General features: G+C 41.7%; 1 long non-coding RNA gene across 2 annotated transcripts in view; it reads right to left on the bottom strand.

Annotated features, from left to right (window-relative positions):
• Nucleotides 1-20,663, bottom strand: part of LOC141996879 (uncharacterized) — a 43,349-nt gene extending 22,686 nt beyond the window's left edge. The window contains exon 1 of one of the 2 annotated variants that reach the window (XR_012641639.1): nt 20,425-20,663. This is a non-coding gene — a long non-coding RNA (uncharacterized LOC141996879). Of the gene's footprint in view, nt 1-3,235; nt 3,295-20,424 lie in introns of those variants that run through there. The other variant, XR_012641640.1, reaches the window with a different exon arrangement.
• Between the last annotated feature and the right edge of the window lie 770 nt (nt 20,664-21,433).

The raw sequence follows: 21,433 nt of genomic DNA, 5'->3' as shown, positions 1-21,433 counted from the left end.
CCATTTATTCTTTTACGTAGAGACTGTCCAGTTTGACCAATGTACCCCACACCGTTCCTCAGACGTTCTTGTCAACTGCTGGAAATGGCCCACCTTGATTATCACTACAAAAGGTCCCACCCCCACCCCCCGCTCTCCTGCTGGTAATATCTCACTTTAAGTGATCACTCTCCTTACAGTGTGTATGGTAACACCCATTGTTTCATGTTCTCTATGTATATAGATCTCCCCACTGTATTTTCCACTGAATGCATCCGATGAAGTGAGCTGTAGCTCACGAAAGCTTATGCTCAAATAAATTGGTTAGTCTCTAAGGTGCCACAAGTACTCCTTTTCTTTTTGTGAATACAGACTAACACATCTGCTATTCTGAAAGATATTTGAGTTTTTCTTGGGTTGAATTCTGCCCTCAGACATGAATGCAACATGGTGTGAGGAGAATTAGTCTGTCATTAGCAATACTGGGTGTTGTGCGTCTAATTCCCATGCACCACCCTGAAAATTTCCACCAACCCCACAAATGGAAGGGAGAAGAAAAAAGAATATCCCATTTATTCTTTTTTATATGTAAATGAGACTTAAAATAATTGTTTGATAATGACATGCATTTTTTTTATTTGGAAATATCTCTTGATGATGATTTATCCTGCAATTATTGTTGCTTAGTACTAGCCTTATAATTAAGGCCAAGAAGTGTTATTCATCACCTCATTAAATATTTTCTCTTTCAGGATGCCTGACTCTCTTTAACACAGCCAAGAGCTGATAAAGCCACTTGTATGCAGAGCTGGCTGCCTGCAGATCTTTGATCTTTTTTCCCCCCCTTCTTCAAGAATATGACTTTGTGAAGTGGTTGCTGCTGCAGTTTCAGTTTGTTGTTTTAAGCAGCTCAGTAGCTATAAATACTCATTCACTTTGATTTTCAATTGCCCTTGTAAGACAATTGTCTTTTTGTGAGTGCAGTCTCATTTAAATGTTGGATTCCCGTTGAACAGATATAACTCCAGCCTTATTCTTTCTTTTGATTTTCTTTTGGAAAGTTAGATTTTAAAAAATCAATTCACTTTTTTAAAAGAAAGAAAGTGCTTCCATAGATCACCTCTTGGGGAAAGGAAAGAACCAAGATCTACATTTGTTATGACTAAGAATGCTTTGCACCGCTATAATGCCTTTCATCTGATTTTATGGATGGGGAAACTGAGGCACAAAATAAGTGGCTTACCCAAGGTCAAACAGTAAGTCAGCAGCAGGAGAAGATGCCAGCAATCATCTATATTTCTGGATGCATGAGCTCAGGCTTTAATTTATTCTGTGGTATTTTTTGAGGTTTTTATATTTGAAATGTGGTTGGCATAGGTTAATATAAAAAGGCTATTTCTTGGGACTCTTCTGTTGCCTAAAATGTTAGAGGTCACACTCCTGCAGTGATTCATCTCTCTTTCCCCCCCCCCCACCCCCGAATATATAAGTTCACACGGAGTCCATGGGAGTCAATTGACTTATGCATCTGGGAGCTTCAGTTGTTAAGGGCCCAATTCGAGATACCTTAAAGGGGGCAGTGTTTTAGAAAGTCTGCAGCACCCTCCCCTCCGCTCCCCGCCCCCACACAATGAGGCCTCTTAAAGGTTTCTGAACTGGGCACTCAAAATCATTCACCCCTTCTCCAATTTCACCTTGGTATAACAACCTTTTCTTCAGTGGACTTGCCCTGGGGATGAATTGGTCCCATATGTATTAGCCAAAAGGTAGGCAAATAAATGCAGACCTTAAAGTGAACATTCAGAGAAGAGTGAAACTAGTTTACAGCAGGTCTAATTTATATTGCCTGCACCACTTCCTAAGGTGTGGTGACAAATGAATGGTGGACTCTCAGCCAGTGGTGGTTGGTCTTGCTTTTCCTAGGACCCTGACACTGGTTTTGCCTTCCCTTTACTGCATAGGCGCCGAATCTGTTGGTGCTCCACGGCTGGAGCACCCACGGGGAAAAATTAGTCGACACCGACAGCCAAGCTCCCCTCACCCCCCGCCGCACCTCCTCCTCCCTCCCCCGAGCGCACCGCGTCCACGCTCCTCCGCCTACCTCCCAGGACTTCCTGCCTAGCCACCACCAAACAGCTGTTTGGAGGCATTAGCACGCTCTGGGATGGGGGGAGGAGCGGGAACCTCAGGGGAAGAGGTGGGGCCGGGGTGAAGATTTGGGGAAGGAGATGGAATAGGGGCAGGGAGGGGGCAGAGTTGGGGTGGGGACTTTGGGGAAGAGTTGGAATGGGGGTGGAGCAGGGGCGGGTCCTCATGGAAGGGGTGGAGTGGGGGCAGGGCCGGGGGCAGAGGGGAGGTCAAGCATCTATGGGAAACAGGGGAAGTCAGCGCCTATGCTTTACTGCACACCTGGCTAGCTGTTTTAAGAAACTCTGAGATCTACAATTGGTAAAACATAGAATCATAAAAATGTAGGGCTGGAAGGGACCTCAAGACATCATCTCCCTCACCTGTGCCAAGCTCAGATTAAACCATCCTCAACAGATGTACATCTAACCTAGTCACTACATGTATACGAGTAGGAGTGAACTTGAGAGAGAGAAAAATGGTCACTTCCCACTGCTAATTCAGCACAAAGTCATAATCATTTTTTCCCCTGAGCAAATAATCTTGTCAGGCTTTTCTGTTTATGATGTTAGATTGTGGATAAAACAAAATTTCTAATTCAACAGAGACTATTTTTGTGGTTTAGGAGCACGCCTGAAATCCACTCATCACAGATTTTACTCATCTTCTCTTGGGGAGGTGTGCCTAGCAGATCCGTTGTATATTTAGCAGGGACTCAGGGAACATTAGGCCAATGTGGAGAAGGGAAAAAGCCCTGGATTTTATTTTTCACAATATTTGATTAAACATAAAGGGAATATTTCTGCCCCAGCTGCAGGCGTGAAGTTTTCAGCAAAGCACCTTCACCCCAGCACTGCCATGTCCCCCTTTAAAAATCCCACCCTCCTCCCTGCGTACCAGTGAATGCATTTCAGCAGCAGTGGTGTGCAAACACTACCCTTCATAGATTCATAAATGGATCATTGTCGTCATCTGCTCTGACCTCCTGTATAACGCAGGACATAGAATTTCCCCACTCTAATTCCTAGAGCAGATCTTTTAAAAAAACCTTCAATCTTGATTTAAAGTTGACAGGGGTAGAGAATCCATCACACCCTTGGTAAATTGTTCCATGATGAATTACTCTCACCTTTAAAAATTTACTCCTTATTTCCAGTCTGAATTTATCTCACTTCAGCTTCCAGCCATTGGATCGTGTTATACCTTTCTCTGCTAGACTGAAGAACACATTATTAAATATGTATCCGCATGTAGGTACTTATAGACTGTAATCAAGTCACCCCTTAATCTGCTCTTCTTGTTAAGCTAAATAGATTGAGCTCTTTGAGTTTATTACTGCATAGCATGTTTTCTAATCCTTCAGTCATTCTTGTGGATCTTCTCTGAACCCTCTCCAATTTACTAACATCCTTCCCAAATTGTGGGTGCCAGAACTGGACACAGTATTCCATGCCACAATTGCATTAGGTCTTTTGACCACAAAGTCACACTGGGAGCTCATGTTCAGCTGATTAGCCACCATCACCACAAATCTTTTTCAGAATCACTGCTTCCCAGGATAGAATCCCCCATGTGTCCTACATTCTTTGTTCTCTGATGTTTAGATTTGCATTTAGCTGTATTAAAAGGCATATTATTTGCTTGCACCCATTTTACCAAGCGATCAAGATTGCTCTGAATCAGTGACGAGTCCTCTTCATTATTTACCACTCCCCCAATTTTTTTGTCATCTGCAAACTTTCAGTGGTGATTTTATGTTTATTTCCAGGCTATTGACAGAGATGTTAAATAGTGTAGGCCCAACAACCGGCCCTTTTGGGACCCCACTGGAAACAGAGCCACTCAGTAATTATTCCGTGATTACAGTTACATTCTGAGACCAATCAGTCAGTCAGTTTTTAATCCATTTAATGTGTGTCATGTTAATTTTATGTCATTCTCATTTTTTAATCAAAATATTAGGTGGTGCCAAGTCAAATGCCTGATAGAAGTCTAGGTATATTACATCAACAATATTATCTTTTTATCTACCAAACTTTTAATCTCATCAAAAATATATCAAATTAGTTTGACAGGATCTATTTTCTATAAACCCCTGTTGATTTGCATTAATTGCCTTACCTTTCTTTAGTTCATTATTAATTGAATCCTGTATCAGCTGCTCCATTATCTTGCCTGAGATCAATGTCAAGCTAACAAGACTATAATTACCTGGGTCATTCCGTTTTAACTTTTTTTAAAATTGGCCCAACATTAGCTTCCTTCCAGTCTTCTGGAACTTCCCCAGTGCTCCAAAACTTATTGAAAATCAACATTAATGGTCCAGCAGGTTCCTCACCCATCTCTTTTAAAACTCTTGGATGTAAGTTATCAGGACCTGCTGATTTTTAAAATATGTAACTTCAGTAGCTTCTGTTTAACATCCCCCAGAGATACTAGTAACTAGTGGGATGGAAAAAGTGATATCATCATCATCATCATATGATGAGACTGCCTCATATATTTTTTCCCACAAATACAGAACAGGAATATTTCTTGACTACCTCTGCCTTTTTACTCATTATTTATCATTCTACCTGACCAATACATGATCAGGATCCCTTTTTGTTCCTACTATTTTTAAAAATTGTATTTATTGTCCTTAACTCTGCTAACCATAGATTTCTCCTTGTGTCCTTTGGTTTCCCTTGTTAGTTTTCTACAATTCCTAACTTCTGATTTATATTTATTACTATCAACTTCCTCTTTCTTCCATTTGTTATATATTATTTTTTTTTAAAAATTTACAGCTGCCTTTACTTCCCCTTTAAACCAGGTATTTATTTTAACCAATACAGTCTTCTTCCTTGATTGTGATTCCCAATTATCATTCACATTTTTTTGATTAAATTCTTCCTCACAGCTGATTTGGCTCATAATTGTTTGCTTTGTGAAATTGGCCCTATTAAAGCACCAAGTATATATATTACTGGCCTGGACTGTGTTCTGACTGCACGTTATTCATGTGATCAAGTAATGATAATTTGTACCTAAGCTACCATAAATTTTTACTCGGGCTGTCGATTAATTGCATTTAACTCATGCAATTAACTCAAAAAAATTAATCGTGATTAAAAAAATCAATCACTGTTTTAATTGCACTGTTAAACAATAGAATACCAACTGAAATTTATTAAACATTTTGGATGTTTTTCTACATTTTCAAATATATTGATTTTAATTACAACACATAATACAAAGTATACAGTGCTCACTTTATATTAATTTTATAACAAATATTTGCACTGTAAAAATGATAAAAGAAATAGTATTTTTCAGTTCTCCTCATACAAGTATGTAGTGCAATCTCTTTATTGTGAAAGTGAAACTTACAAATGTAGATTTTTTTGTTACATAAATCAAAAACAAAACAATGTAAAACCTTAGAGACTACAAGTCCACTCAGTCCTACTTCTTGTTCAGCCAATTGCTAAGACAAACTAGTTTGTTTACATTTATGGGAGATAATGTTGCCTGCTTCTTATTTACAGTGTCACCTGAATGTGAGAACAAGCATTCACATGGCACTTTTGTAGCCAGTGTTGCAAGGTATTTACGTGCCAGATATGCTAAACATTTGTATGCCCCTTCATGCTTCGGCCACCATTCCAGAGGATGTACTTTCATGCTGATGACGCTCGTTAAAAAATAATGCATTAATTAAATTTATGACTGAACTCCTTGGGGGAGAATTGTATGTCCCCTGCTCTGTTTTACCCACATTCTGCCATATATTTCATGTTATGGCAGTCTCGGATGATGACCCAGCACATGTTCGTTTTAAGAACAATTTCACTGCAGATTTGACAAAATGCAAAGAAGGTACCAATGTGAGATTTCGAGAGATAACTACAGCACTCGACTCAATGTCTAAGAATCTGAAGTTCCTACCAAAATCTGAGAGGGATGAGGTGTGGAGCATGCTTTCAGAAGTCTTAAAAGAGCAACACTCTGATGCAGAAACTACAGAACCTGAACCATCAAAAAAGAAAATCAACCTTCTGCTGGTGGCATGTGACTCAGATGATGAAAATAAACATGCGTCAGTCTGCACTGCTTTGGATCATTATTGAGCAGAACCCATCATTAGCATGGACATGTGTCCTCTAGAATGGTGGTTGAAGCATGAAAGGACATATGAATCTTTACCATATCTGCCACGTAAATGTCTTGCGACGCCAGCTACAACAGTGCCATGCGAATGCCTGTTCTCACTTTCAGGTGACATTGCAAAAAAAGAAGTGGGCAGTATTATTTCCTGCAAGTGTAAACAAACTTGTTTGTCTGAACAATTGGCTGAAGAAGAAGTAGGACTGAGTGGACTTGTAAGCTCTAAAGTTTTACATTGTTTTATTTTTGAATGCAGTTATTTTTGTACATAATTATACATTTGTAAGTTCAACTTTCATGATAGATTGCACTACAGTACTTGTATTATACTATTTATTTTGTTTTTTACAGTGCAAATATTTATAATCAAAAATAAATATCAAGTGAGCACTGTGCACTCTGTTTTCTGTGTTGTAACAGAAATCAATATATTTGAAAATGTACAAAACATCCAAAAATATTTAAATAAATGGTATTCTCTTATTGTTTAGTAGCGTGATTAATCGTGATTAATTTTTTAATCACACGATTAATTGCACTTAATTTTTAATCGCTTGACAGCCCTAATTTTTACTTCTGTGATTAGTCCTCCTTTATCTGTTAGGATAAGGTCTAATACAGAACTCCCCCATGCTGGCTGCAACATTTTTTGAGTTAGTTTCATTTCTCAGGGACTGAAAGTAAATCAGCCCCTTCAAGTTCTCTTAGAGTCAAATGGATGGATTCTAATCTCCCAGGGGAACTCCCTCAGCCAGCCACTCCCTACCCCAGTCTTCCTCAAGGACCTTCACTCAGTGTCTTTGTGGGCAGTGTGACAGACTGACAGTTTCCTGCAATATCCTGATTGAACTGTACTGAATAAAGTTGAATCTTATTGAATTAGGATTAATACCTGTGGGGTACATGGTATTTAAAATGCAGTTGTGTATGTGTTATTGTGGTACTGTATGCGCCTTCTCTAGTAGAAAAGTAGAAAACTTTCTTCCTTATTGACCCTTTGAAGTCACCCCTTGGAAAGGTATGTATATGCTACTTCAAACTGGATTCTCCAGGGACCAAGAGACAAAGAAAGCGCTTTTGTAGAAATAACCTAGTTTTAAACTAACTCATGTCTGTCTTATTGGTCCAAATGGACAAGACCCCTGGTCTATGGAGGGCTCCAATCCTCAGGGCAGAGTTGGAAGGACTGTGTGCTTGTTCTGAGCTGAGGCTGTGATGAACTGGTAACCACAAGGAATTCCCTTGTGTGGGGGGGTTGATGGACTGCATCTTGGCAGAATCCATGTTAGGGTTGGGGTTGATTCTGGTAAGCGTATTAGCATGTGTGAAGGTTCTTTTATTGTTTTTAATGTGTTTTCTCTGTCATGCTTTTTACCTTAAGAATAAAGTAGGCTTGCATAGGACATGTTGCATGGTACCTTATAACCGTAGCAGTTACAGCTGTTAAGCATCTCTGAAGAGAAAGCAAGCAGTGTCCTTGGGCAATCTGTCTGTGCTGAGAATATCATAGTGTAGTTAGGGAACTGAGTAACCAGGACATCCCCTGGTCAGAAGGGAGACAGACAAGGCTGTCCACCCAGAAACGCAACAGCTGGGGAGCTGGAAGCCTGGAGTGGCCCTTGGCTGGAACACAGGTGCAGTTGCCCTGAACTGTGACCATGAGATCTCTTGGTTTGCTAGGAGTAGAATAGGAATAGCCTTCTAGAGCCTGAAGGTTCTTTCAAGGTTTGCAGAGCCAGCAAAACAAGTTTGGATTTATGAAGACCACTCCGAAGGGCCAGGCACACATGGGCACAGCATGGCTATGCTGTGTAGGTGGGAGCAATATTTTCCAAGGTGCCGAAGTGACTTAGTATCCCAAGCTAATGGGACTTTAGTTCTTTGTCACTTCGGCACCTTGGAAAATATTACATGGGTTGTATTTTGTTAGCTCAGAGTCTTTCTCCTCCCTAACTCTGCTGCCTTCTCATTCTCTAAGTGGCTGTTTTGCACTTTGCCTCCCCTGAACTCCCCGGGCGCTTAAGACCATTGACTTCAATGGAACTTAAAGTTAATCACGTGCTTAAATGCTTTGCTGAATCGGGGCCCAATTGTATGGAGCCCAGCTGCAGGATTGTTCTTTCAGTAGTGATGAGTGCAGGTAGGGAAGCCTCTTAAACCGAAACGAAGGGCAGGCTTTGCTAGGCTAAGCCACTTAAGTGATTAAAATGACCCAGCGATTCATTTAAATAAGAGACTACTTGCACAAGCTTGTAGCACACAGTTGTAGTTGATCTTGACTATTGACGTAATCTAATATAATTTAATTTCATTGTTAGGGGAACCAATGGTTGAAGGGTTGGTGTGAAACAATACCCTCCCCTGCACTGATTCAAGAACTTTGCTGCACAACACTCCCCATGCAGCAAGAGCCAGAGAGATGTTTTTCTCTTTTCTTAAAAGGAATGCTCGGTGGCAGGAATTGGATTTGAAAATGAAAGATAATGATCTGTAGGGAAAACCAAGTGCCAGTTGCTTAGTCCCAGGAGTGCCCTTCCCCCAGCTTCCCCGGGGACACCTGAGTTCCCTGAAATAGTGAGCATGGCACATTGCTACGGTCGGCCCTGTGTGGTGGCATCCGCTTACATGGTACTGTAAATCTGAGCAATGCAGCTTCAGGTCTTGGAGTCGTCATGGCCTACAAAGCTGGTTATTTGTAACAATAGCTCAATGAAAGGAGAGCTCTGCTGCTGTGGAGCTGTTTTACTATTAGACGAGAAATAGTTAAAATATTGCTTGGGAAATACAGGGTGCAAAAAATAATCTTCACTGGCCTCTTACTCCAGTAAGAAAACCCACTCCTCCTCAATATGCAGTATGGGCAAGAACGTACCTGACAATCTACCCGCTACGCAGCCTGTATGGAAGCAAAAATAAATCTAAAGATCTCCCATATACTCCACTTTTCAAAGAGTAAAGGAGTACAAAATACAGGACAAGCCGCAGGACATAAATGAGACCTGGAGAAGTATCGGGCAATGCTCTTGCTCTTTCTTATGACGCCACCAGGATAAATGGAGCTACCCAGTGGAAGAACAGCATGTGGCTGCATCAGCAGGCTATCATCTCTGTGTGACCTGTTTATAAAAGGCTATGCTGGAGATGATCACAGGGGCTCTGCAAGGGCTTCAGAAACAAAGAAATGCAATAAATGCAATTAAACATAAGGGTTTTTATGTAACAGTAATTGAAAACTGGGGAGTATAACCCTCGGAGAGAGATCCTTTTCACGATTAGCTGACCTGAGAGTTCAGTGCATAACTCCTGGTGCATTGAGCTGAGGAAATACCTTTATCGTTAAGAAATAGAAGATTTCACTGTGATCTCTCTGTAGAATATATTTCTTAGCGAGAAGCATGGAGAAGGAGATGCTCTACAATTCAGTTCAGGTCAGTCCGAAAGGTAGATGTGCTCAGCTGCCTGACCCACACTTGGGTTGGGTTGCTGTGAGTGACCATTAGAACAGTGGTTCTCAACCAGGGATCCGGGACCCACAGGGGCGCTGCAAGCAGGTTTCAGGGGGTCCACCAAGCAGGGCTGGCATTAGACCTGCTGGGGCCCAGGGCAGAAAGTCAAAGCCCCACCACCTGGGGCTGAAGCCTGTGGCTCCAAGTCCCGATACCTGGGGCTGAAGCCGAAGTTTGAGCTACTTAGCTTCGCAGGGCCCCCTGTGGCATGGGGAACAGGGCAATTGCTCTGCTTGCTACCTCCTAATGCCGGCCCTGTTTTTTATATGCAGAAAAACCATTGTTGTGGCACAGCTGGGCTGTGGAGTTTTTATAGCGTGTGGCGGGGGCCTCAGAAAGGAAAAGGTTGAGAAGCTCTGCACTAGAAAATTCAAAGGCACCACTTTGCTATAGTCTGTGATTATTCCTAATTTCATGGGGACAACCAGGGCAGAGTATGGACCACCCTATTTCCAAAAGCACAGGTTCCTATCACCTGAACTAAGCGAGAGTCTCCTTTACCTGTCAGCAATGTAGGATGTAAGGAGCACAGCTGAGCAATTCTTATCCTGTCCAGTGGAGGCCAGTGATCTACGTAGAGCCAAAGAGCTCATTTATAGTATCATACATTGCAAATTCTCATTGAAATGTAGACGCAAAAGGATCTTCCAAACTTTTGACTAGAGCCCTAGTCTCATTATTATCTTTCTATAACGTGCATCTGGTCAGCCTTGCCTTTATCACTAAAGCTTCTTATACGAGTTGCCTGTGATGCAAGCCAATGCATTTCAATGGAGATCTAAATCCCCTGTAGCAGCACAAGACCTCATTAAAGCAGCTTTGGTAGTAGCTACATGGTGGATTAAATCTCTCAAAAATTGGTTAAAAGCACCCCACAATGGAGTAATATATTCCAGCTGCACAAGTGCACCTAAGCATGAATGTGCTATGCACACAAATACGTCATCTTGCTCCTAGTAATCCTATTTTGATCAGCTCATCTAGTGTACACCTGTAATTTGTTGGCAATGCAGTTGACTGCGGCTACACAGGAACAAATCTCAGCTGTCACTGAGCTGTTTGCTTTCGTATGAATGTGTGAGATGTATTTGGTGTGTTAAATTTAGAATTCTGCGTGTCCTTATGCATTAATACATAACACCATGTTGATTTCTTTTCTTTTTTCTCTATCTCTGTGTGTGTGTGTGTGTGTGTGTGTGTGTGTGTGTGTGTGTGTGTGTGAGAGAGAGAGAGATTTGCAAAGAAATGAGTGTCTGAAAGAATGACAAAAGAGAGCCTTGTCATGGTGTGGGTTTTACCAACTTAAAGCTGAAACCACAGGTTCCCCAGGCCTTATTCTATTTGGTTTCCCTAGTGTAGATAAATGTAGAGCAACTGGGGGGAGAGGGAATGAGAGGTCAACAGGTCCAGTTTGGGCCCATTTCGCCTTCAAATAAAGTTAAATAAAAACCAGGATGGTTTTGATCTTGCAAGATCTTAACTGTTGGCTTTTTGTTCTGCAAACTCGGAAATGAGGCGAGATGGGCCCCATGTTCCATTTTTCCTGGATCATCTGTATTTAGGCTAGGGCTCCTTTCTTGGCCTATGTGTATTGTACACCCAGATAAATAAATCAGCTCAGAAAGCATAACCAAAAAGACATTCCCAGGTGTTGAGAAACGGAGTACTTCTGTATGTTGCATAAACAAGTGCTAGGCTTGAGAGTGATCTGTCATGACAAGGCTAATAAGGTGCACTGAACATGATACTGAACAGATGAGCATTGCACAGGCCTTTGTGTAAAAGTCATGAAGTGCCACTCTCGTATACCTAAACACGTTAAAAATGAACAGGAGTATTTACAATTCTATCCTATCTCCCTATTTAGATGTTGGCTCAATGGATATTTTGCAGCCCAAATGTGTAACTGGTATTTGGATTCTGATTCATATTATCAGCATGTAATTTTCAGTTTATAAGTGAAAAAATACTCACTGAAGAATGGCCTTCAAGCAGTACTGTGTTAAAGTGCACTAGGGAACCTTTAGTGCACACCAGCAGGTTCTACATGGACCAATTCTTGTGCCACTTGTTTGTGCGCTTTAGAAATCGCCCCCCTCTCGTGTGCATTACCCCATTGTGGTGATAAGCCCTTCGTCACTTTTGTTTTTCCACTTTAGGTGGAAGCATGGCTTGGAAAATGCAGAGAACTGATAACTCTGGAGATCAAAGGCCTCTGTTTATCCAGAGATGTAGTACAGCTTAGCATGGGCCTGCCAATGTGCAGTGTCTGGAGAGATCATTATTATGGGTGAAGAAGCAAATTAGTTTCCATGCCAATCTTTGGCCTTTGTGGAAAATGCCCCTCTGAAGGAGGTATTCATGTCATGTGGATGTCTCTTTATTAGAAATTGGTGTTTGCCCCACCAACCCATTTCACCTAGACCACTGAGGAGCACTAAGATTTACTTGCAATCAGCCCTGGCTGCATTGGAACCAGCGGTCTGGTGGTAAAATACTCTGCATTTCATTACCAATCCCTGAGCCAACTAGTTCCCTCTTAAAGTTAATTTTTAAAAACCGTTATGACTAGTCCTGGCTAATTATTGTTGTCATGAGCACTAAACCAAGTGTGAAGCCTTCAGAGTACTCCGGGTCACACTACTTCATTAATTATTATGTTCCCTCCAGAAAATATGTGGTTCTGGGAGCAATGGCTTTCATCATGTGTCAGATGATGACACTAGAGCAAAGCTGCAATGGCAAAAGAGATTCAGTGCAACAGAGGAGAACACCTGGAACCATCTGTGATTCCAGACTTTGGAAACCCACCAGTAGTTCTACAGCATTGTAGTGTGAAGTATACATGGGATATGAAAGTAAGTCATATTGTTTCCCTCTGCTGTCTTCCAAGGGGTCTTCTGAGCACCTCTCAGAATGCAAGTTTCAGAGTCCTCCTGTTCTCAGGCTCACGTATTATGGGCCCAATAATTGCTGCACCTGAACTGGCAGTTGCAGAAGTGCGAGATGAGCTAGCTAGGTAGAGGTGTTCTATCACACAGCACTCCCAGAGCCTACCAGCCCAAGAGACAATTAATGAATCCAGATTTCCCCTAATGCATTGCCATTATACTGGTAGGACAGGCCTCTGACATGACTTTGAGCCAACCACGGTCATCTTTCTCACCCAGTTTTGTATGTCCTTGTTTCTTTTTCTTCTTTTTTTCCATTCTTCCTTTTTCCTCCAGAATTTCTCCTCCCCTTTTCCTGTCTCCATTTCTCTCTTTTTCTCTCCCCTTTTCTCCTCTTTGTGCCTTCCTCCCAGTTTTTTTGTCACTGTCTCTCCCCATGTAACGATCAGGCACTAGCATCTGAAAAAACAAATTGACTCAGATCATATTCCCGTGCACTTGCATTTTACCTGTGGCACCGGCGGTTGTGTGAAATTGACTATGGAATGTGATCCTAACAGTTTCACAGTCCTGCTGGCGCTGCGTGCAGGGAAGCTCTTCTGCAGAGGAGTGCGATCGGAGTCTCTTCAAATGAAAAAGTCCGGGAGGGAGGAGAAGAAGGTGGTGCACCACTCTGTCCAACTGCATCCTGAGCAGGAAGATCATCACACTGTTCACAGCCAGGAAAGCCCTGTGGTTGCAAGAGAGCTGCCTTTCCTAAGTGTTCTCGGGGGTGCGGCAATCAAAGAGTAATACTGTATGAAAGGCAGCGGAATTTGATCCTCAGCATGTTGGAGCATATTTTGTATGTGGCACATTAAGGTGTATGTCTGTCTGATTTGCATGACTGTTTTATTGCCTGGGAAATGTTTAGGACATGGAACGAAATTCAGCCTTGGGGAAACACCATTTATCCAAAAGAATTAAGATACAGTCTTTGACTAGAAATTGCTTCAATCTTTATTAGATGAAATCCTGGAATAGAAGCCATGGCTTTTGTTGTATCTTGCCAATAGCAACAAATCACGCAGTGCCCAAACTTGGAAGTGCTGCTCCGGGAGTCAGTCTCCATTGCCTCTGCATCATCCCACCACTGTTCACAATAGAACTTCTCACATTTACATTTTTTTTAACAATAAAGTGCAATCTCCTTAAGTCCAGAACAAAATTAATTCAGGCTGAAATCATGGCGCAGTCTATATGGCAACTCAGGTGCATAAGTCCTCATCTCTATGCATTTAGGTGTCCTCTCCAGACTTAGGTCCAGATGCCTAAGCCTATGCAAGTGCTACAGGTGTATTACTGTACCACCCCGAGCAGGCAGGTGGAAAGGGGTGACCACTGGGTGGAGCCTTGGCCCTGGTACCCCAACAGGTTGGCCTGATGAAAGGGGATAGGAAGAGTATTGATGGGAGCAATGGAGAACAGGCAAGGAGTGATGCCTTTCTGAGGCAAAGGGGAAAATATAGCCCAACATTTTCAACAGTGGGTTCCTGAAATTAGGCTCCCAAGTCCATTATTAGGAACCTGAATAAGTGGCTTACATGGGAGTCACTGTCAGAGCTGATAAAAACATTTTCCTGCAAACTTTTTTCTACAAAAAAAAGTTGGCCAAAATGGAAGATTTTGCCCCCCCCCCCTCCCCCCGAAAGTCTGCTTTCATAGAAAACTTGTGGTTTTTGCTGAAAAATTGACCACCTGAAATAAGTTGTTGGGGTTTTTTTGGCTTGCAGCACCTGAATAGTCTTAATGAAAACCTGAAAAATTGTGAACATTTTTGACAAAAATGGAAAAAAAAAATTCCTGAGGTGGGGTGGGGGGAAGAGTCATTTCTTGATCAGCTGTACTGCTGGGTACTCAACTCTTCTGAACATCAAGCCACTTAGTCTGATACTTCTCAGGGACCAAGGGTCTGTCCTTTGGCACTTAGTTTTGTCATAGTTTCCTGTGTAATTTGTATAGCTTTATAATGTTTTTAGCAGTCAGATACCATGGTGATGGAGATTTTATATGGATAGGCCCTGAATCTGCCACTAGATTCACCTGCATGGATCCAGTAGCAGAACCCAGGGCCCAAGCTAGCTAGAGATCTGGATGCACGGCAGATGAAAGAATTCTGCAATACCCTGAACAGAATACCTGTTACATTTCAGGTTTCAGAATACCTGTTACATTTCAGCACCCTGCCTACGTCCTGTGTATCTCACTGTCTTGTTTGCTTCCTTTCCCTCAGTAACCTCCCACAAAATACTTTCCTTTCAATATCGGACGATTGCAGAGTTGATATAAGCTGGCAGAGGCAACCCAGTGTAGGCTTCCCAGTTGCCACTGACCTTTCCTGATAGCAGCTTTTTATCATGCCTCCCCCAGGAATGCCCACATTAATACATTATTTCATCTAATTTCTCATTGGAACAGCTCCTTTTGGATTCAGAGCCTAGGTCTGCCTTGTGCGTTACAGGCTGCTGAGAATAATGAAGTCTTATAGGTTGTTCATGAGCTGTTTTCTTTGACTGTGTGTGTGTGTGTGTGTGTGCGCGCGTGCGCGTGCTCGAGTGGTCACCCAGGTCACATTATTTTGTTTCTGCTTCTGGATTAGATAAAGTAGATATTTTTCAAACTAGAGCGTAGCAAATGATGAAACGAGCAAAAATGGAACTCCAAAACAAACCCTCCCCACACCCTTTAACACTGTCCACAACTCCACTATCCAGGAAACCAGGCCTGCAACCTTAGTATCATATTTGGTTCTTCTCTCTCCTCCTCCTCCCTATCCAGGCCAAATCTTGCCTCTCTAAGACCATTCAAATGCATCCTGTGGTCTCCTTCCATACTGCAGAAACCTTGATCCAGGTCCTGGTTAACTCCTGCCTTGATTCTTGCTACTCTTGTCCACTTTTTGCTTGATACCTTTGAGTCTTTGTACCTGATTGCCTTTCTTATCAGATTCAAATTCCTGATCCTCACCTTCAGGGCCCCACAGCTGCTCTTCACAAACCACGGTTTCCTCCTTTCTTGCTGCTTGCTCCTCTGTTTCCTGCCCAACCCTCTACCACTCCAGCTTGTCTTTTTGCTCCCCTGGTGGTCTTTACCTACAGACAACTTTTTGTCTTGTCTCATGCTGCTCCAGTAGGCCTTGGGACATCCTTCCTTGCAGTCAAAAAAGCGAACAGAATGTTGGGAATCATTAAGAAAGGGATAGATAATAAGACAGAAAATAGCATATTGCCTCTATATAAATCCATGGTATGCCCACACCTTGAATACTGCATGCAGATGTGGTCGCCCCATCTCAAAAAAGATATATTGGAATTGGAAACGGTTCAGAAAAGGGCAACCAAAATTATTAGGGTATGGAACCGCTTCCATATGAGGAGACTAATTAATAAGACTGGGCCTTTACAGTTTGGAAAAGAGACGACTAAGGGGGGACGTGATTGAGATCTATAAAATCATCACTGGTGTGGAGAAAGTATATAAGGAAGTGTTATTTACTCCTTCTCATAACACAAGAACTAGGGGTCACCAAATTAAATTAATAGGCAGCAGGTTTAAAACAAATGAAAGGAAGTATTTCTTCACACAACACACAGTCAACCTATGGAACTCTTTGCCAGAGGATGTTGTGAAGGCCAAGACCATAACAGGGTTCAAAAAAGAACTAGATGGAGGATAGGTCCATCAATGGCTGTTAGCCAGGATGGGCAGGGATTGTGTCCCAGCCTCTGTTTGCCAGTGGCTGGGATGAGCCCACAGGGGATGGATCACTTGATGATTCCCTGTTCATTCCCTCTGGGGCACCTGGCATTGGCCACTGTCGGAAGACAGGATACTGGGCTAGATGGACCTTTGGTCTGACCCAGTATGACCGTTCTTATGTTTGCCATTGCAACTTCCCTCTCCCTCTTCAGATCCCTCCTCAAGGCTCACTTCCATCACTGTCCTTCAACCCACCCTCTTTCCCAGGCCTAGGTCTTAATATTAAACATCATTTAACTAAATTATATTTATATTCTCCTAAAAATAAAGAGGATCTAACCAAGGTACCTGGACGATAATGCAGCAATAGGAGAATCTCATGATCTTCCTTTCTTACAACCTTCCCCATCCTCACAATCTTTGCTCATTGTCAACCCTTGCTGTGCTCCCAGCATCTCTAATACAGAGTGGAAATTAGGGCAGCAAGCTTTATTTTTGCTTGTCTGTACCTATATTAGGTAAGGGTCTGGCCCATCATATATGTAAACTTCAGGGTAGAAATGTAGATCGGAAAAATGCATATCATTATTACCCAAAGTGGAATTTTGCCAAGACATCCCTATTCTTGTAAAAAGTACTAGGGCTTTTTAATGGCCACAGGTGATCGGGACACGAGTTTCAGCTGGCCTCCAAAAGGTGGCAACTCTCAACAGCAAACAGTATGCCAGGCCCTTGCTTCACAGTAGTTCAGAGAGAAGAGCAGCCACTGGTAAATCACCAACACCACTTCATGCAATGCCTGTGGGGGGTTTTCTTACAGGCTTCCTATCTAGGTATAAACTAGGTCCACTCTGTTTAACTCATAAGATCTTAGCCTGAGGGACAGTCTGACTCCCGAGCATTCTGCGTGAAATGAACTCCTTGGGGGTCAGATTCTGCCTTGTATTCCACCTAGTGTAATTCCAGAATTTCACTGTCAGACCTGTTTACCTAAAATCAAACTCAATACTATTTTTATTTTAAACAATCCCAAATAATTGCACAGTGCATTACCCACCTTCAACGCAGCCTTGTTTTATTTCTACATACGACAATTACTCAGCCCCAGAGCACCCCATTTTGGTGTTTACTGTGGTGGCTTCATTTGTTTTCTCGTTGTCTATCTTGATTCTCTTGATTGCTTGTTGTCTCTATCAAACTGTAAACCGATGAGATCGTCTTCACCAATCATTAACGACTAGACTGGAATAAAGGGCTAAGTCTAGTAATTGTACTTTTTTACAACACTCACCCTAGGTTCTGTTCAGCCTCACCGGCCATGACATGTCTTTTATTGCACACAGCAATGAAAATAGACCCAAGTGCTGGAGGGGGGAGAAAAAAAAAAGAAAACCCAATTTGCTCCCTATTAAGTTGCTGAGAAGCTTAAGCCCATTTCTGTTCCAGTTAGTTGCTAAGTGAAAATGTAACTACTTTATATATTTCACCAGAATTAAACTTAAACCTACAGAATTAGGTTTATTAATTTCTGTCAGTGCTCAATGGGGAAATAAGAGTGCCCATTCATTAAGGATACACAATTACTGCAGACAAAAATGAAGCGCGGTGCTATTAACCATAATAAAAATGTTGAACACTGTGGAAATTTTCATTAAGTAGAATCTATTCTTTATATGAATCCACTTAATCCTTTCTGTCCTTTTTTTCCCCTTTTGTGCTCTCCAACCCATTTTATTTTATTACTGAACGTTTTATAAATGTTTCTTAATTTAATTATGATTAAATATTTTTGGTAGAGAACAGTGTTATTCCATTTTTAAAAAAGCTTCCTCTCCCCCTCTAAGCTTTGTGAAAAATAGTCTTTAGAAACAACACAAGTATTACAGAGGGCTGCGTTATTATTTTAGATCATAAGTATATGAGGGGAAAATACAATAAATAAGAACAAGAAACTATATCAACCTGGGCACTAAAATTCAGTTCACTTCCTAGGTGAGATTCTCATCTGGTGTAAATTGGTGTAGCTTCCCTGATGTAAATGGAGCTACACCGGCTTACAAAACCAGCCGAGGCTCTACGTCCAAATTAATAAAAGCTGACTGCAGTTAACTCTCAACGAGTGTTTCTGAAAAATAATAAAAAGGCCATAGAACAGATAGGCAAGGAACCTGAATATCTCCAGAAAGGGAAGAAGCACATTGACGGGGCATTCTGTGAAGTTTGCACAGCTGCTGGCCGGGTTGCCAGTTCTCACTGAATAACAGACACTTAGTTTTCCAGTACTGATTTGTCCTCAATTCAGTCCTTTGACTCATTCGTAAGTCCCCTAACAGTTCACTTGTGCTGCATTCCCCATTGAACTGGTCAACATGTTTTGAACAATTTATTTTTTTGATGAAAAAGTCTTGTTGGGGGGGGAGGGGAACGGGGCATGAAAAAGAGACAGACCTTGCTGTTAACTATTCAATCACAGGGTTGTATTTAACATATTGCTCTACTATTTTTTAATCCAGGAATGAATTTATACATCAGTAGTTTATGGCTTTACTATTGCTATATTGATTGCATTGCATGGTACTGGCTGGAGATAGGGACAGATCCTCAGCTAATTTAACATGGCATTACTCTGTGGACAGCAATCAATGGAGCTCTGCTGCAGTCAGTGGGGCTGTGCTCATTTACACCAAATAAGGATCTGTCTCTCTATGTTTTAAATTATTGTGAAAGAGTTTAGTGCGGTGGATGAGCATCATTTCCTAAATGTTCTTCTCATAGAACACATATCATTGACCAAAGGTATAAGGTTGTCTAACCAATCTAAGGGCCCCATCATTGGAGTCCTCCTTTAAAAAGCTGCTACCAGGATTTGTCCATGGTTACCACAAGGCCTGATTCTGCCCCCTTGAGGTCAAGGGGAGTTTTCCAGTTGACCAGAATGGGCTCCTTATCACCTTGTTCCTGACCAAAGATGGCAACACTATCAGGTATATAGTGAAAGATAAACTCTTGTAAGCCACATGGAAGAAGTGATTAGATAACCTTTATCACCTGTGATAGTCTCAACAAGTAAACCAGAGACTAGAGTTTGGAATAAAGGATGAACTTTAGCATAAATGGACAGGGACTACTGGCACCACTGATGTCTCTCATTTAATAACATCTTAAAAGAGTTTCCTAAATGCAAACTTGCAAGTTGTTGTTGTTTGTTATTTGTATTATGGCAAGCCTACAAGCCGAAGTCATGGACTAAGCCCACATTGAGCCCCAAAAAGATTGGTCACTGCACCAAAGAGCTTATACTTTAAGTAAACTGTGCACATAGAAATTCTAGAGAAAGGATGATTAAGGCATTGGATGAGTATGCGGTAGTCAAGAGGGGGACCGTGGGCCAAATACAGACCACCAGACACTTTTGAATGGATCCCCAAATCTTTGTATTTACTTATTATCATTATTGTTATTTTTAATTATTATTTTCTCTGGAGTCCTGACCTTGACTATACCTTGACCAAGAAATCTGGACCTTGGCAAAAAATAATTGCCTTCCCCTGAGAAAGATGTTCATGTCTTTACCACAGACTTTATGTATCTTGGGCAAGGCATCTAAAGGCCATGTGGCCTACTTGGCAAAGCACTGGAATGTGATTCAGGTGACCTTGGTTTATTCCCAGTGCTGCCATTGGCCTGCCGGGTGACCTAAGGGAAGTTACTTTTCACCTCTGTGTCTGTTTCTTCATCTATAAAATAGGAATAATGGTAGTGACCGCTTTTGTAAAGGTTTGAAATCTACTAATGATAAGCGCTAGGTGGTATTATCAGCTTCTTTGTGCCACAGTCCCACATTTCTAAAATAAGGGTAATAATGCTTCCTTTCTTCCACCTTTTTAATGTCTCCTCTACTTAGATTGGAATCTCTTTGGATGCCAGGATCCCATCTATCTGTGTTTTATACAGCTCCTGTTTAGAACAACGGGGCTCTGAACTAGGTTGGAATCTCTAGATATTTCCATTATACAAGCACAAATAACACTTACCTCCTCCCCACTCTGCTTTCTACTTATACACACCGGTAGCGTCTTGTCCTAAGTTAGATGGTAAGCATCTCTGCACCGGGGCTGTTTCTCCCAATCCGTTGACAACAGGGCCCCAGTGGGTATGTTTATACAGCCTACGGCCGCGAGCCTCCCAGCTCAGGTCAACAGACTTGAACTTGTGAGACTTGGGCTAGTTCTCCAAAAATAGCTGCATACACAGTTCTTTGAAAGCTGTGGCTCCGGCTGGACTCGGACTTTGAAGCCCATCCCCCTCCCTAGGCTTCAGCGCCTGAGTTCTAGCCCGAGCAACAACTTCAAAGCACTGTCTATGTAGTTATTTTTAGAGCACGAGCCTGAGTCTGTCAACTTGGCTTGGGAGGCTGGCTCTGAAGACTTCCCAGTGTGACTGAGACATTTGGACATGACAATAATGCAAATAATAAACATAATTATAACAATACTGATCAAACGTTGCCGGTTAAAATCCAACGTTTTCTAAGGCCAGTTTTTCCAATAAAATCCAATCTTAATTCATTCCTCCTAACTTTTCTGACACAAGTCAATTTCTTCCTCCATGAACATTGTCTAACAAAGAATTTCTGTGGTTAATTTTTGCATCTGCACCCTAGCAATTGTTGAGGCTTGGAAACTGTCATTTGTTAATTTGTGCCATATTGATTGATGATCTTGGCAAATCTCTCAAGGTTTATGGGCTTTCAATATTTCTATAGAAATTATATTTTTAAATATTCTGCCCTGATATAGCAAATTGAAATGACAGGCTGGGAAGTCCTGGTTCTTATTTATCTTTATAAATAAGCACTTCGGAGTACAGTTTGGTGGTGGTTGGTAGCAAGCTTGGGTATGGGGATAGCTGTTTAGTTTTGTTTGTCCACTTTTTTCATCAGAAAGATGAATGGGACATTTGTTCAATTCTCTAGCATTTACGTACTAGGAATAGAGTCATCCTGAGACAGAAAAGGGATGAGGATACACAATTGTCTATCTT

This window comes from Natator depressus, chromosome 12, assembly GCF_965152275.1.
Source record: "Natator depressus isolate rNatDep1 chromosome 12, rNatDep2.hap1, whole genome shotgun sequence".
Taxonomy (NCBI): Eukaryota; Metazoa; Chordata; order Testudines; family Cheloniidae; genus Natator; species Natator depressus.
This window is presented reverse-complemented; position numbering and strand designations above follow the sequence as displayed.